Consider the following 12,260-nt stretch of genomic DNA (forward strand, 5'->3'; position numbering starts at 1 on the left):
AATCTAATATGGGCAATGGACAAGATTTGAAAGAAGATAATCTTTTCTTCTTTCTTTTTTTTTGGTATGAATTGTGTCTATTTGAGATCTGCTTATTTTGCTAAAATTGAAAATTATAAAAGTAAAAGTTAGCTGAAATAATATAATGGGACCCATGAATAATACTAAAAAGTACAGTGAAGCTCATAAATAGTAACAAAAATAAGTTGAATAGTAAAATAAGCTGATTTTTTAAATTTTGAGCCAAACGCACAAGTACATATTGATATCCAAAATTAAAACTAATTGGGGGACTAAGATGAAAAATTTTAAACTTAAATGATCAATGTAAAAAGAATCTCAATCAATATTGGCGAAGGTATAATTAAGCCAAAATTTGTAAAATTCTGTGATGAAGCGAGTACTACACTGTCACTGTCCCTTCTTCGCTTCGTATCCAAAACCAAAATTGAAGCCGCAACTCGCAAGGTAAGGCCCGAGCTTTACTTAGGATGCACTGCAAGCCCAAACCAACAACCAAATCGAGAACTGCACAATTGGTTTCGTTTCCTTCTCCCCTATCCCTATCTGTAAAGATTGCATTTCTTTACTTGCCAAAATTAATCAAAAATCCCATCATTGATTACCCATTAGATTATGGATTTGGGATCTCTCCATTTTGGGTTTGCTAATGTTTTTTTTTTTTTTTTTTTTTTTTTGCTGAGATGGGTTTGCTTTACTCATTTGCAAACCCTCTTGACACATTCTATAACGTACAAGCAAGAGGCATGGTGCGAGTAGCACCTTATGGCAACCTTATTGTATTAGGTGAGCCTGGACTGATTATGTTAAAGGACAGTTCTTTAGAGATTATGTTAAAGAACTGCATTGTTTTAGCCACTGCACTCTGTCATTCTTTCTTAACTTCTATCCCTACACATTTTAAATTCCCCACATGCTTTGTTTTATGACGTGCTTATCTATATTGATTCAATAGCATGGTTAGTGCAGACAAAATCTCAACTGCCAGTGCTACATGGTTCGTATCAACAGTTGAAGCAAGCATTAGTTATAAATTTCAAAGACACTAATAAGAAACTCTAAGAAATGACAAGGATGGTACACGTTAATATTTCAATAAATTTATGAATATGTTCAATAAGGCTTGAACACTTACTTTTTTCAAATATAAGGATGATGCCCAATTGCCTATAGCCAAAATGGTAACTGATGCAGAATTTCCATAAAAAAAGGATAACTAAAGTGAAGTTTAGCGGATGATGTTGTACTTTCAAGACTATGGAAAATTTTAAATTATCTATAAAAGACTCTGGAGTAGTTAGCATTTTTGAAATTCTGCTCTTCACGGTTATGTTGTCTTGTAAGCTTTGGTCTCTGCAGCTGCTTAGTAGGTTTCAAAATTTTGTTTATCTGTCATGATGGGTCATTTTGTGGGTTCTTTGGATCCTAGTTTGTTGACTTAGATAATTTTGCCATTGTTTCAAACGTATTGGGAATTTGGGACTTCTAATTGCTGAAGAGCCTTGCTAGAGAGTTTTCAAATTTTCCTAACCTTGGGGGTACACTACTTCTCAGGAAGCTCAATGATGCTAGGAAAAAGTACTCTACCTATGATAAGGAGTTGTATGTTGTAGACTTGTACTTCAAGCACTTTGCTATTGGCGTTACTGTCTCATTCCGAAGAACTTTGTGTTATATTCTGAACATGAGCCTCTCAGATACATTAACTCTCAAAGGAATTTAACCTTCTGGCATGGTAAATGGGCTTCTCTCTTCCAAGCATGTGATTTTGTAATTAAATACATGGTTACAGAGAATAAGGTAATCTTCACTTTAACTTTGCTCTTCCTTTGGCCCTTTAATTCTAGATATGTATCTTTTCAAACTCTTATGTGTGGGCTTTGGTTCAATTAAATTAGGGTTTTGTTTACTAGTCTAAGCAGAAGTTATAGTGACCAAGAGAAGTCAAGATTTAATGTCTATATAGTTGTGTTATTGTAAGGTTAAAAGTCAATCAATGAAATATTGAGTGCTTTGAGTATTGTGGCTCGTTGGCCTTATTGTCTACTCTTCTTTTCATTCTTGTGGTACCATTCACAAAACTATCACTTGCACTGTTCACAAATTGTTAAAAAATATCGATTTTCCCCCTAACCCTAAATCAATTCTTTTCTCTTTTCTACTACAACGATACTCATTCTTGAACCCTAATTTTTCGTCAACAATTCTACACGCTAAATCCTCAAATTTTCCTAACCCTAAACCCACCATGACCACACATATTCAAATTCCTCAATTTGTCCTACATCATCCATCCAACATGATATCTTCTTTCTGGAAGCATGAGCCTAACCACTGTCCACTGACCTATCTTGTGAAATGGAGTTTAGCCTTCTAAAGTGATATCAAATAGAATCTCCAGACCATGGATTTTTTCATCATTGATTCTAATTTATCTCACCTTGAATGTTTCTTGCTTAAGAAGATTACATCTTTAGCCCTTTAAGATAGACTCTGAAAGATTCGGCTTCGATGTTGAAAATTGTGAACAGTAATAATCAAATGTCAAGGTTTTCCACCATTCTCTTTGCGTGTATGTGTAAAAGCAAAATTAGTCTCTTCAAGAAAGTGGTAAAGTGCATTCAGAAAATGGAAATCATTACAAACATAAATGCAGTTCCAAATTATCAAGGGAGAAAAAAGGAAAAGAAAAAGAACAACCAAGCTTAACTCAATGCTTCAACAAAGTCCTTAAGATTATCAAGTACAATGGCTTTTTTTTTTTTTTCTTGGATTTAAAAAAGAAAAAAAAAAAGGAAAATAAAAGGACTACATCAAAAGACTCTTTGGTGGTCTAGTTCAAATTCTAGGTGCAATTTGAAGTTGTCTTTTTGGAAAGATAGGAACCAAGACAAATTGGGTATTAAGTTATCAAATACCAATGCATGATATACTTCTTTTTATTCTTTGATCCAAATAATATGTTTATTTTATGTGAGATAAAAGATTTAGATGTTTTGTGCAGGTCTGGCTTCTAATATGAACTTGGAGATTTACAAAAAATATTGATTGGATACTCCAAAATCATTGAATTGCCTGCAAAAGTTATTAGTTAAAGAGTTTTATTGGTGAAACTGATTTCTAGAGGATTTTTATTATTGAGCTAATTTAAACAACAAAATAAATAAACAAAAATTTAAGCCTCATACACCCATCCACTCATCTCCTTTGTTCACTAGGAAAAATATGTTAATTAAAAAAAATTAATTGTTGTACAAAATATAAACATAAATGCAAATTGGGGATATGACTTTGATGAATGTTTCAAAGGCAATTGTAGTTTTGATCCTCGTCAGACCTCTTATTTCTAGACTTGTGTTGTGTCAGCTTCCACTCAATAATCATATTTTTCTTTCTCAGATAGATAATAATTATATTTTTCATAGCATAGATCTTTGTTTAAGAGTCAAATTTGGAATAGTTATATTGGATGTGTATACTTTTTTATTTCTTCAAATTCTACAGGTTAGATGAAAAAGGGAGTCTCTAAAGTTTAAGCAAAGCTACAATAGTATGTTTTTGTGGTGTCCAGATACTCCTCTCTCTCTCCCCTTTTTTTTTTTTTTTTTTTAATGAACACTTTTTTTTAAATTCAATCAGAGTATTAGTAACTTGTCGGTTAGCATTTCCATGCAATAGGCTGTTAGGCCCATCAATTGTTTAATATTTATTTAGATAATATTTTGTTATGCATGTATTTGTGCCTTTTGCTGCTAATTGAGCTAGATGAATCTAAAAGATTGCAAAACTTATATGTGTCAATCAAGGTGCGAGAATCAGAATTTGTGTTCTATATGGAGTTTCAGTTGGGTGTTTAATGGAAAGGTAAGTGTGCTGGCTTTGGAGATGTAAGCTTCTCAAATTGTTTCAATCCCTGCATATAATCTGAAAGAAGAAATGCTCTGACAAAATTCCAAACAGAAACACTTCAGATGGCCAAATTCATTGTAGCTTAGTGGCAAGGGCAGTTCACTGTCAAATTTTGTTTGATAACCCCAAAAAGACAAGAAAATAAATAACTTGGCTCACATGTTTATTTTGGTTCAACAATGGTAGATGGCTGTCAATAGGGTGTTGTTTGGTCTGGAAACAATCATGTATCTTGAGTGCCAGAATCTTATGATCATGTAGATTGCTTATTTAACTGTTCTAGTCCCCACCGAAGAATCTTGTTCAACCACATGCTTAATTATTGTGCAACACATTCTAGGAAGAACCAATAAAAAAAAAGTGTAGTTTTTGGGGTTGACTGGGCTGGGTGGTTTATGCTTTTATCTTATTGGGATAAAATACAGTCTGTTCACAGGATTATGCTTAAAACGTGAATGTGTTATTATCAATTTTTCTTCATTTTCAGAAACACAGCATCCCACTGCGCTGGTCTGTGATTACCTTTTATTGGTGGATGAATATTGTAGGTTTTTTAAACAATGCAATAGAAATTAGTATGTTTGCAGGAGGTATAATCTGTCATACTAGCCTTTAAAAGTGATATGAGAATGCATCTAGATGACAGATGTTCAAAGCCTCAGCTCTCAAGGCTTGAAGAACGATACCTAAGAAGTTCAGATTGTGATGATTGGCTTTATAAGTTGGGTTCTAAAATCCATTAGGCTTTATACAAAATGCTTGCATATGTCGTTCATTTTCAGAACCAATGCAATGAGGTGATAAGTAAATGGGGCTTGGATGTAGGCAATAAGCTCTTGCTCAAATTGTACTTCCTTCCATGACATTGGGTGGGGTTGAGGTCATAGGTTCAAAATATATTGGATGCATTGGATTTTGAAATAACTTACCCATAAAAAAAATACTTGGTTACTTATCAAGAACTTACCAATAAAGAAATAACTTTAGATGTCACATGGAGATCTTGGATATTATAATATGGTTTCCTGCAGATTATTTTATTGAATGCTTACATAACTCTGGGGGATAGTCTTCTCTCAAAAAAAAAAAAAAACTCTGGGGGATCAGGTTTGTGCTTTCAATAATTACATCATGAACTGTGCGATGCACAATAAGTGCGTTGGTTATGCTGCAACTATTACTTACCTCTAGGTGGATGCATGATGCTTCACAGTTCACACGATTTTCCTGCATTTCCTATAAACTTTAGACATGAGTTACTACCGTATTTCAGCTTCATTAGCCTCTTTGGTTGGCGTATATAATAATGACTTGGAACATTTCAACAATGTTCACAAAGCATGAACCACAGAACCGCACCCATAGAGAAAAGGAAAATTAAAAGTTACTACAAAATATTTATAAATTGATATGATAATGAAATGTAATTAATAAAAGACTGAATTTTTTTTTTTTTTTTTTTTTTTTTTTGTATGATCAATGACATATCAATTTGTAAGTCTTATATAATAAAATTTGTAGTATCACAAACATCACTCTTTAAAAAAAAAAAATTATTACCAAAAATATTTTGGGCTTTTTCATAATTAGGGTTGGTTTGGAGGTCTTTTCTCTTTTCTAAAACGATGAGAACTTTTTTGTAGGGGAGGCCTTGGGCTAGTCCTATTTGGTTATTCTATATTAGGCTTCTCTTTGTAACCGACATGAATAATGTTGGCTCAATGGGTCTAGTTTTTTAGACTTATTAAGCATAAACAAAAATTAGCAAAGCTCGAATCTCTAGTCTTCTCTTTTGTGCACTTTAGAACTCGCATACGATTGCAAGCTTTGGGCATAAGACATGTAGCATTTAGAAATCAAATAAATGTTATGTGTCACACATTTGGTTAAATATTATAGGAATTGGAGGATTCAATTAGAGGATCCTTTCCTTGAGAGGGGATCATTAACAGAAAATAGTTATAAATGTCTAATGTCGATCATCAACCAAAAAATAGTTATAAATGTCTAACATTACAATATAGATTGCCAATGGCCTTTGCCTTTTTGGACCAAAGAAAAAAAAAAGTAAATGAAATATAATTGGATCACTTATTTTTTCTTGGGGGCTTGAACAGAACAGGCCTTTTTCTTATCCTTAAAGCCCAAAAACAAGCAGCTTTAGTCAACTTTCTATACAAAAGGTGCGCAAGTTGAATCCTTGATCTCATTCCATATTGATTTTCCCTTTGGTTTCTATTTTTAAATGACACAGGTAGACATATATATATATATATATATATATTAAGCCATTGATAAAATTCTCCTTCCAAAACAAAGAGTTACTATCGCTTCTATGCATGACTCTGGTGGTAAAAACGTCTTCATACCATCTGTAGTCACTAAGAGTAGGACACCTAAGATTACTTAACTAGTCGTGTATTTTGGTTGTAATGTTGCTAGGGGTATCGATGAAGTGCCTTGTAATGGTGTAAATTAGGGTGTTTACTCCATCTAGAACACCTGTAACTATGGTTTCATCAAAGAACGGACGTCCGTCCTCATCTTTTTGGACTGCACTTTTGATCTCATCCTTTGATTCTTATGTTAGGTAATGGTTCCACCATGACAGAAGTTTCCCTATGAAACCTAAGAGCTTAGGATTCTTTCAAGGGAGCCTCGTGGCCTCTGGAGATTCCTGAATTCTGGAAAGAAAGGGGAAAATCCTTTTCTCCAAAGGGTAAATTGCTTTTCCCAAAAGAAGATAAGACCCACGGCGAACTGTTCACTTTCATCTTTTAGTGTCGGCTGGTATTGTTTATGTTTTATTATGTTAGCTGGTACTGTTTATGAATAGTGTTTTGTTTTCTAGTACTATTCTGAATAGTGACAGAATTTTTTGGCTGTTTGGAGCTATTCTGAGCAGTGACTGGTGCTACCAAAATAGACTAGGGACTATCCAAATTATGGCCCTCATAGGGATCTTGAGAATCCTGGAAAGAGTCAACCGGATGGTGACTGGTAGAGGCTTCAGAAGAGGCAGAAGAAGTCTTTTCCTTTTCTTCTAACTAGGAAGCTTGGAGGAGCAACTGGTTTGCTAGATCTTTTAATTCTCTGCTAGATTTTCCAGCGACTGAGACAAATTCTAGGCTGGACTGGGACTTTGTCTTCTGGGTAATGGCTCTGTGAACTGGAGGGAAATCCTTATTTATTTGATCGATGACTAGATCAATTTTGAAACTATCCCACATCTAGTGGGTTCAAATTACACTTGATGTAACTTTTTAGAGTTACATTCTTTTTACACCGTTAGATTTAAGTAGATCTAACGGTAAAAAATATGAACCCATTAATGTTGATTACCATATCATTTATTATCCCTTATTTTTTTTAATTCTATATCTATCTCTATTCCCAAAATGTGCTTACATTCATCTCAACCAAAATACCTGAAACTTTTTATTTTCATGTATTGTCTCTATTTCCATATTTTTTGAATTTTCATATCGTGACCCTTAGGAATAGTTTAAAAAATAATTTTGAATCTTAGATAAAGACTTTAGTACCAATTCCCTACAAATCTACATTAAAAAAATTCAGCGTCACTGCATCCTCAGAGGAAAACACCACCTCTCCTCCAAGTTATACAAAGACTTGAAACCAATTCAAAGGTTTCTTTTGTGATCTCAAAGTCTGGACGGCCAGACTTTAGCATGCAAAAAAAAAAAAAAGTCCTGGACTTTAAATTTATTTTGCCACTTATACAAACAAAACAAATCTTTATAACTCAAACTATAAACTCAATTACTTATTTTCGTGATGACTATATTGAGTGGGAGAATAAGAGAAGAGAGATAATGTGAAAATGTTTTAGGAGTAAAAACAGATATGGGAATTCAAAAAATAAGGGATAATAAATGATATGGTAATCAACATTAATGGGTTCATATTTTTTACCGTTAAATCTACTTAAATCTAACGGTATAGAAAGAGTGTAACTCTAGAGAGTTACATTAAATGTAACTTGAACTTATCTCATATGAAGTTATATTCATTCTTAAAAAAAACTACTCATATAAAAATGAATAAAACTTATGGGTAGTTGATAATTGATATGTGACGCTGTTGAGATGATTTAATGGAGCATTGCCTTTAGGTTTGGACCTTAAAATATAAGAATTTTACAAGAATTTGAATGTGAGTTGTTTTGCCAATTAGCTTCAGTTTTAAGCGATATTCTCCTCTCCCCATAGTAGAGCATAGAGGGTCTAGTTGTGAGTTAAAGACCCATTGGATGCTTGTGTTACCCTAAATGAAAAAGGAAAAAAAATATTCCACCAAACTTTCTAAGTTTTGCTGATGATGTTTACTTCTTCTTTTTTGAGTAAAGCTGATGATGTTTACTTCTTCTTCTTTTTTTGAGTAAAGTTGATGATGTTTACTTGATTGTAATTAGTAAATTGTCTTATCTGTCAAATATGTGGCTAACTTTTACAAATTAGCAGTTAATTGCAATTCACTACAGTTTCATAATTGGTAGAATTTGCAAATTATCTTTCCTTTTTACTATACAAAATTACAAATTTATTAATTTATCAATTACTTGAGAAAGTGCAAAACATGTGAAACGGCGGTTCTTTTAAAGTTTCATGGTCACTTTCAAAATTCACTTTTCAAGGCAGCGGGACCGCATGAGTATCTGCAAGGCAAGGGCTTGTGTTAATAAATGACATGAAATTGAGTCCTTCCATATAGTCTTTGAGTGTTATTATTTATTTGGGTTTGGAATGGACTATGATTGATGAACACATATTGGAGGGCGAAAGACAACTCAAATTTTGATGTTTTGTTTTAAACGAAAAGATCACAAAACCACGATAGAGACATCAGTCGTAAATACTTGGTTGACCTCCCATGAGGTCCCATAATATAAGCACAAACAAGATAAACAAAACAAAACAAAACAGAGAAGGTGATGATAAAAAAGAAGAAAGAAAGCGTTGGATTTGTAAGCCACCCAAGTTGTCCAAATAAGCGTAATGTGGAGCCAGAGTTCCACTGAGTTGTGTCTTGTGAGGTCCAAAGAAAAAGGAAATTGGACCAGTTGGGACTTGGGACCTAATTGTGACCTTAATTGGCAAAATGAGATTAATCAAAGAGTGAGAGTTACATATAGGTGTTTTTGGGCCCTACCTTTTAATGGCTTTTTTGACATGTATGAGTGCTCACTTTTGGGTTTTGGTATAATATAAGAAAGAAAAAAAATTTAAGAAACGCGTTTTTCTTACGCTCGCTAAAAGACATGAAAAAGAGTTGGAAAAAACAGTGAATGAAACTTGAAAAGAGATTGGATTGGAGAAGATAGTGGCAAAGCAAAGCATCTATGAAAGACAAGCAAAAGGTCGAGTGTGATGACTACCCTAACTTTTCTTGCATCCACAAACACCAATTTGGCCTACACTCTTTTCTTTTACTCTATAGCTAAGCTCTAGCCATTTGTCTATAAATGTCCACGTGGTTGGTCTTGCTATCTATCTTAGCCTGATCTACAAACTATTTTATTTGATCATATGTTTTTGGAGATCGAAGTTGTTACATCCGAGCTTGATGTTTCCACTTTCCACTTGCTATAGCTACTTGACTCGTTATTTATCACAATTTAGCCTTCTATCATGAATCTCCCACTGGACTGAGATGTCCCAGTTTTTTTTGGTTGTTTTTATGCAGAGCTATGGCTAAATTCTTTGACTTTTTGCAGAGATATAAAATGTGTTGTGATTAATAGTTTAGTCTCAGTTTAGAATTTAAATATCACTCTGCCCATGTTCATTTGGTTGCCCTGGCCCTCACAAGGGATTTCTTGGTCAGAATTTTTTTTTTTTTCGCTAGGTAAATGCGGGGCCTCGAACACCCGAGCTCAACGTATACAGGGACACCGGGTGCCACTAGGCTACAAGGCCCAGGGGCCCTTGGTCAGATTGGTTCCTTGTGGCTAGACCACCTTTCATGTATTAATTATTAATCTATTTAGTTTTTTTTGTTAACTAGGAAAGTAGGAAATAAATGTGTTTTATATATTAACTGGATAATTATAATCAATCACATACAAAAATTATCACAATCTTTTTTATATCTGCAAAGGTGACATATAGTGATTGGTTTTAATAAAAATGAAATGCAAACAGATGCCCTTAGGGTAATAGTTAATAATTCATTTAAAGAAAATTTTTATGGGAAAAGAAAAAAAGATAATTAATATTTTGACAACTTTTTCCATTTCTCGTAAAAATAGTGTCAAAACTTGCCTAAAATGAATAGTTAACTGTTACCCTAAAGGCACCCGTTAATATGACCCTTAATAAAAATATTGTCACTAATAAGACTATATAAAAATAATGTTACTCAAATGATAACTTTATTTAAATGCAAAAGAGTATGAACATTATTGAACTAAAACAATGAAAAAAATAAATAAAAGTGTACCTAGCATTACTCAATGATTATTTTTGGTGTAAAAAGTTAAGGAAGGTTGGTGAAAGTTTAGAAATTATGAACCAGATGTAGCTAGCCTAGTAGAGAAAAAAGTGAGATGGTTGTGCAAATTGAGTAGGGCTTGGTTGGTGGTGACCCACTGGTATTTGCCTTGCCCCCTAGATGATTTTAGAAGAGCTAAAAGCTCTGGTTCATGTCTCTCATGAAAGCATCTATATTGTCTGAACAAAATCTCTCACTCCTAGGAGCCTTCTCGATGACAAGAGCACTTTCCCCACTTACAATGGAAAGTGATCTATCATTATACTTTCCATGGGGAAGGTGGATTCATTTAGTTTTATAGGGTTTTATAAAAAAAAGTGTTGGCTTTTATGTCTAGAATCTGTGGAGTTTGATCTCTCTCTGACTCTCCTACAGTGATAAGTTCAGCTAGGATGAAATGGTATTTGACAAGTGCTTAGCACATGGAATATGAACTCTGAGATTTTTGTTTTTGTGGGGGTGTCTAGAAAGGAGCTTTTGTAATGTGTTTCCCATTGATGAAATTTACCATTAACATAAAAAAAATGCAGATGATAATGATGAAGTATGTGGTCATGAAAGGTGATGTATCTATAAGAACTAATCAACTTTTTTTTTCTCATTTTGTTCGTCACCATAATGAGTAATGATTTGTATGTAACATAAATACACGCACTTTGAATTTGAAATCAAAGTCAATCAAATAAATTATTCACTTGCTTGGTGTAATACAGTAATAGTATTAGGGTACTATTTTCAATTCTAAATTATAGGATCATCATGTCTCCTCTAAATCTTAAATTCGAGTAATTTATTGTATAAATTATGTGATAATTAGGTCTAACACAAAAAAAGCTTCTTGGGGTTATTTTATTTAGTGTTTTGTGATTGGCTTGAGTATGTCGGAGAAATTCAATTTTCAAAAGATTTCCAATATTCCAGTGCCACTATTATCATTTTAAACACCAAATCACAACCATTTTCAACATCGAATGAAGGAAAATGGTTACAAGCTACAAACCAACTCCTATGATTATTAGAATTCATTGAATTGCAGGGGCTTGAAAGAAATTTTGAGATTTTACATGCCAAAAGAGTTTTAAAGTGACTCAAAAAAATCATGAGTTTTGGTTAAAAGCAGTGCACTTTATTAAAATACTGGTTTATCAAAGCTACACGCCTACACCGAACTCTCGCTTCATTGCATGGAGGTAAAATAGTTTTTTTTTTAGTCAACTCATAGTTTGGTGCTTGACAATTCTAGGAGTCAGCTTACTTATTACCAAACAAGTCATACTAGGGAAATGTAAAATAAGCCAATTTCTTAAGTAGACATGTACTTAAAAAATTGTAGGTGTGAATTGACAACTCAACACTAATCTAAAATATATAATTTGTCTTACAGATTTGGATTGGCATGTCATAGTGCTCTAGTACCAAGTCCCAACAAGATAAACTGCAACCAGACACAATACTGCACGATAACAATGGTTTTTTTGGACACTCCAGGTCATGTATGGTCTGCTTGTCGTGCCCATGCCAGCTTTAAAAGGCTACCCAATAACCCTAACTAGCACCCATTGTAGGATTAAGGAAATATTCACAAAATCACAAGTATATTTTTGGCCAAAATGCAAAACTTACACACTAAATTTCACCGCTTTTCATTTCAATCTTCTAAGTTTGTTTTTTGTGATTTCAGTTCTCTAAGTTTCAATCATTCTCAATTTGGTCTTCCGTGTTAACAATTTGTCAATTGCTACTGTTAACTTACCCAAATGTACTTAATATGTAATATTTAATATTTATTTATTTCTTAATTTTTTTTAAAAATGTTA

This window comes from Quercus lobata, chromosome 12 (genome assembly GCF_001633185.2).
Source record: "Quercus lobata isolate SW786 chromosome 12, ValleyOak3.0 Primary Assembly, whole genome shotgun sequence".
Classification (NCBI taxonomy): Eukaryota; Viridiplantae; Streptophyta; class Magnoliopsida; order Fagales; family Fagaceae; genus Quercus; species Quercus lobata.